Below are 6,000 nucleotides of genomic sequence, written 5' to 3' on the forward strand. Positions count from 1 at the left end.
TAGTGTGAAGCCTTGCAAGTGGTACATATCTGCTAGACTGCAACCTGATGGAAGTACTGTTAGGGTTAACCAAATCCCCAATCAACATACTTGTATTACAAGTTCACAGAGAGTATCAACCATGACATCACAACTTTGGGTTGCAGAAAAGATCACCCCAATTTTAGCCAAAACACCAAACACTACTACGAAGAAACTCAAAGTAGACTTGGAAAAGATGTACCCCATTAAACTGAAATATACCACAGTGTGGAAGGCAAAACAAAGGGCAATGAAAAATTTATATGGTGACTGGGCAAATACATTTAGGATGCTTTACAACTTCAAAGTAGAGGTGGAAAAGAGGTCACCTGGCAGTGTTGTGGAGATAGATACAGATGTATCAGCCAAAGGTGAAGTCAAGTTCTCTAAGTTTTTTATGGCTTTGAAGCCTTGCATTGATGGGTTCAAAGCAGGGTGCCGTCCATATTTGAGCATAGACTCATCATTTTTGACAGGCAAGTGGAATGGTCAGTTGGCAGCATGCAATGCTCTAGATGGACACAACTGGATGTTTCCTATTGCTGTTGGCTTGTTTCAGTCAGAAATAGAGGCTTCATGGACATGGTTCATGATCCAGTTGAAAAGATGCCTAGGGCCAGTGTCACCTTTGGATATACACACAGATGCATGTAAGGGGCTTGAAAATTCAGTGAAAAATGTTTTCCCACATGCTGAGTAGAGGGAGTGCTTCGGTCATTTGTGGATGAATTTGATCAAAAAATTTAGAGGAGAAGAATTTGGGCGCATGTGGCCAGCAGCAAGATCTTACACTAGACATACACACAAATGTCATCTTGGTAAGATAATGGCAGCATGTGATGAGTTTGGTCCATGGCTGAACACCTACCATTCTTTGTTATGGTACAGGTCAGCATTCAACACTGCCATCAAGTGTGACCACATCAACAACGATTTGGCAGAGAGTTTCAACAACAAGGTGAAGGAGTTAAAAGATTTGCCTGTGCATGACATGGTTGACCAAATCAGGATCATGCTCATGCGGTTGTGGGAATTGAGAAGAAGGATAGGTGATTGTCTGCAAGGTGATAAGCTTCCAGCAGTGGTACAACAGGTGGTCAATAGGAGCAGATGTCTTTCACATTTGTTTGTTGAAAAATCTTCACCTTGGGGTGCTGAAGTTAGAGATAACAAAACTGGAAGGAGACATGTTGTTAACACTGAATTGCATGATTGCACTTGCCTCGAGTGGCAACACACTGGTAAACCATGTGAGCATGCCATTCTCTTCTTAGCATCCCAACTGAAGATAAACGTGCACCCATATTTGCATGAATATTATTCGGTAGCAAGATTCAAAACTGCATATGCTACTCCAATTCCAGCACTTACAGATCAGTCTCAGTGACCTAAAGTGGACATTGAATTTTCCATGTGTCCTCCCTTGACGAAAAGAAAGGCTGGCAGGCCTAAACAGAGTAGATTCAAGGCATGGTTTGAGAAAGGTGGGAGTAGTAAGAAGGGAAATAAAGATGGAAAGCCAAAAAGGGCCCAAAAAGGTAACAAAAACAGATGCAAGTTGTGCCAGGAACTTGGGCACAGAGTGGGATCTATCAAATGCCGTTACACTCCTGATAAGCCAAAGTATGTTCTTGTTTATTTGTCTGTGTTTTGATTTGGTGCTTTTTTCCAATTACTATATCTATAACATTTTCCCAATGGCCAGGAGGAAGCGAGCAAGTCAGCCCCTTGTTGTTGAACAGTGTTGGCCAACAAAAAAAGCAAGAGTCAATGGCGGTAGAAAGAAGAGAAGTGTGCCTCAACCTGAGCAGAGTGAAGAAAATCCTGGTGCAGTCAACATTCAGACTGAAGAAACTGCTCTCGAGGTTGAAACTGAACCTGAGCGTGTCGAGGTTCAGAATGAAGAAACTGCTCTCGAGGTTGAAACTGAACCTGAGCGTGTCGAGGTTCAGACTAAAGAAACCCATGTTGAGGTACACACCGAAGAAACTAAAACTGCTGTCAACATTGAGACTGAAGACACTGATCACGAGGGTGTTGGCGAGGTGTTGAAAAGACCGGTGAAAAAAACCAAGATGATCAGTGAACTTGTGTGTGTAGTTGAACCAAAAACAAGAAGTGCTAAGGCGAAGAAGGGCACGCGACGTGGTAGGAAGAGGTAGAACAGAGAACAGTTTGGAAATTTGGGGCATGTAATAATGTTTGTAACTTGGTGCGTACTGGTAGTCACTATGTATCCCATATTTCTATTCGAACTTGTTTGTTGGTACCTTATCTAAACCAGCCAAATAAAATTCAAATTCAAATTCAAACTTGGGCTCAAATTTGAATTAGGGATGGGGTATTGATGTTTTAATGCTATCTAAAGTACCTCAACTGAAATATGTTTGTTTGCTGATCATTCCCAACCCTTTTGGTAAGTTGAACTCATAGTCATGAAAAGTGTGTCTCAAATGACCTCCAAAGGTAGGGTAAACGACCTCATATTTAAGCAAGTTTTTTTGCACCTTGTCTAAACCAGACAAATCATTTTTCTACACACTATTCTACCTATATAGTGTAAATCTAAAGTCTCACTATTTATTGAATTAATTTTATATTATTTTCTTTTTTTGGAAAAACAAGGTTTAATAGAAAATTATATATAAAACAAGTTTAAAACATGAAAATGAGAAAAGTAAGTTAAGATCTTTCTTAGTCAATCCAAAATGAAGTTTTGGTGAGGTTTTCACACTTTTCATTTTCAAAACCCCACCTATACTCTCGGGTGCCCACGACTCTCTCCCTTGAACTCCATACTACATTGTTCGAGGAATGACAATTTTGTGAAGGATTTTTCGTAAAAATGTATGTAAATCATATTTATATTTTTTTCTCGTTACTATACGACATAAGAAGACTATGTGCGCAAGTTATATATTTTTTTGATTTTTTTTGAATTAGTTATGCTCAACCCTAATCAGCAAAAACCCCTCAAAACCCGCACACTACTGGGTCGTCGATCGTTGTGCGTGGACGGTTGAGATCACGCGCTAGGGTTAGCTACTGTGTGCATCGATCCGCATGAGACGCCCTGATTGATTGAATCGGTGGGGTTTGGATCAGCCTCTCTCGTTGGGGCATCAGGACCTTCATTTGAATCCAACGACAAGAGTTGACGCGGTGCATGGACCAAGCCTACGAAGTGCCCTTTCCATCATTGCATGCGTGCCCGTGCCTACCCGCAGCATGCATGCTCACCCACAGAACTGCGCCCGTGCTTGCATGCATGGCCTAGACGTAGCCCTGCTCCGCCACCCCTATGGACGCAGTAAGCTGTCGCATGCCTACCATTACAACCGATGCATCGTCGCATCAAAGCATGCACCCGGCCACAATGCAGCAGCCCGATGAAGACAACCAAAAAGCCAACGCTGCATGGCGTGCTGTACATGGCGTGCTCCTCTTTGAGGACGCAATACTGGCATGGGGTATCGATGTGGGTATCGATGTAGTTCAAATGGCGTGCTGCCCGTTACAAGATGGCAAATGAAGGCGTCCATTATTGTCACATCTCCCATCGACCGAACGTTGCCCTCTAGCCAGACCCTAGCAAGATGTGCAAATTAATGGGCTACGGCATGAATGCACGGGCGGCACACGCAGAGAACCCGGGGCAGGCGTGTCCCCTTGACCCACGACGGCACAGACGCATGCGTGAACCCGCCCCCCTTGACCCGCGACAGGTGGCACAGAAGGATCGCAGCCCATTTCCCACGCTCGTGTACACACTTTCATGGGGCGCCACCAAACGCCGCCCGCCCATTAATTCTAGGGCGCCACCAAACGCCGCCCGCCCATCTTCACCGATGAAAACACGTCGCACTTGGGCTATTTAAGCCGGGCACTATCGTCTTCCTCTCCCTCCTCATCCACACCCCATCCTCTGCCTCCTCGGCCCTCCTTCTTCCTTCTTCTCCATCAAACCCGATCGAGCCCTCGAGCCACCCCGCCACCATGCAGTACAATGGCCCCACCTACCGCTTCCCCCCAACCACGCCGGAAAGGCTCTACCCGGCCGGAGTGTATGTAGAGAGAACCCTTAGGGTTTGGGCGATCTCGAGGTGGAGGGGTGCAAGGGAGTTAACGGAGTTCTTCCTTGCAGCCGGCTTCCGCCACCTCCCCCGCGGCTCTCCTCGGATGTACCATCTTGAGGAGGTCAACCACAATGGCGTTGTGGTTGGGCTCCTCGCCACATTCACTAACCATTTCGATGCTTTCCATCTCCTCGGGCGAGCGTATTGGGTTGGTTGTGAGTTCATAGCTTTCACAACCTACAATATCTTCACCGACTTCAACGGCATCTTCCCCAACAATGGCATTATGCACACGCTCCCGTACCCCATCAACAACAGGGAGGGGGAGGAGTGAAGGGCAGCGCCCGGAGGAGCGAGGGCGCCCGAGGAGCGAGGTGGCCCCGGAGGAGGAGGAGAAGAAGAACCCAAAGAACCCGCGTTTGGTGCCCCCCCTATCTATCTAGCTTAGATCTATCATATTAGTTTTTTAAGTTGTAATCGTTATGCTACTATTATTAAGTTTTATTAGTACTTTAAGTATGTAAGGCTATCATGGAGTTGTAAGGCTATCGTGGAACTATGGGTTGCAATCGTTATGCTTCTATATAATCGTTGGGTATGCTACTATATATATTGTGTGTTTTGTGCTATTATTTGTGGATTGCTATGGGTTGTTTTTGCTTATTATTCGTGTATTGCTATGGGTTGCTACGGGCCCGGGTTTCTACACCCCAATCACCACACACAACATCTTCAAAATATTGGCCAAACTATGGACATGCAACTAGGAGCCCCATGCAAACCCACTATGGACATGGGTGCAACTAGGAAATGCAGACTAATTTACTTCGGGCACTTCATGCAAGCATGCAACTCATTTAGTTCATGGAACCGTAGACATGCATAAAAACAATTAACATTTAGCTTTAGTGCATCAAAAAATGATCCATCACAAAATTTAGTGCAAGAAAAAGGCAAAATAAAAGGACAAGTAACATTTTATTGGGCCCCATTTTATTTGCCGAAGTTAGAGGTGGGTTGGTGCCCCTACGCGGGTGGGCTGGTCTTGGGCATGGTTATTTTCTCAGGGCCCATTTTCTCACGGCCCAACATCTATTCGGCAGCCTACTTTTGTTTTTACTAGAAACTGAATTTGGGTGTGTACTCTGTTAACTGAAGAACAAAAACAGCGGAAACAGAGCATGAACACTGAATAGGGCCCCTGAGAATATCATTACAATAATTCAAGCAAGTTTTGCTTCACACTAATTCAAATTCATCTAACAAATGGTCCCTGGCTAACTCAAACTACTGGGCACCCCTGAAACTAGTTGACACACTAACTGAAACTCTAACAAATTCTAGCGATTGATGAACATCAAGTAAAATAAACCCATAGCAATGACACAACCATAAAATGCAACAGCCATCATATTTGCTTGTTGCTTCAAATCGATCAGATGCTTTAGTTGCTTGCCAATTTTCTTCAATTCACACTTCAGTTCTGCACTGTGCATCATCGGATCGGCTCTGTCCGCCAAATTGGGGGCTTGTTCCACGGCAAGCCGCCCCCCAAAATTGAGCTCTTGGGTTCCGGTTGATCCCTCCAATTTCAACCTTTCAACATAGTCATCGAGCCACTCAAAATGCCCACATTTCTTCAGAACCTGAAAAACAGTGCGCCAGAGGCGCATGAATCCTAGATGCACCACCCAGATCCACCGCCCTAATTCGAGGAAAAAAGAAAGAAATCGGGAGAAATTAGACCATAGGATTGGTCAAGAACACAGATCTAACCTGCCCCGGCTGTGTCTTGCTCAAGCATTTCACAAACTCGCACCCACGGTTGCCATTTTCTTCCCTCACACAAGTCAAACGCTTCAGAGGCTCCATGCACGGGCAATCGGGGCATCTTGTCAATGGC

Source organism: Triticum dicoccoides, chromosome 3A (genome assembly GCF_002162155.2).
Source record: "Triticum dicoccoides isolate Atlit2015 ecotype Zavitan chromosome 3A, WEW_v2.0, whole genome shotgun sequence".
Taxonomy (NCBI): Eukaryota; Viridiplantae; Streptophyta; class Magnoliopsida; order Poales; family Poaceae; genus Triticum; species Triticum dicoccoides.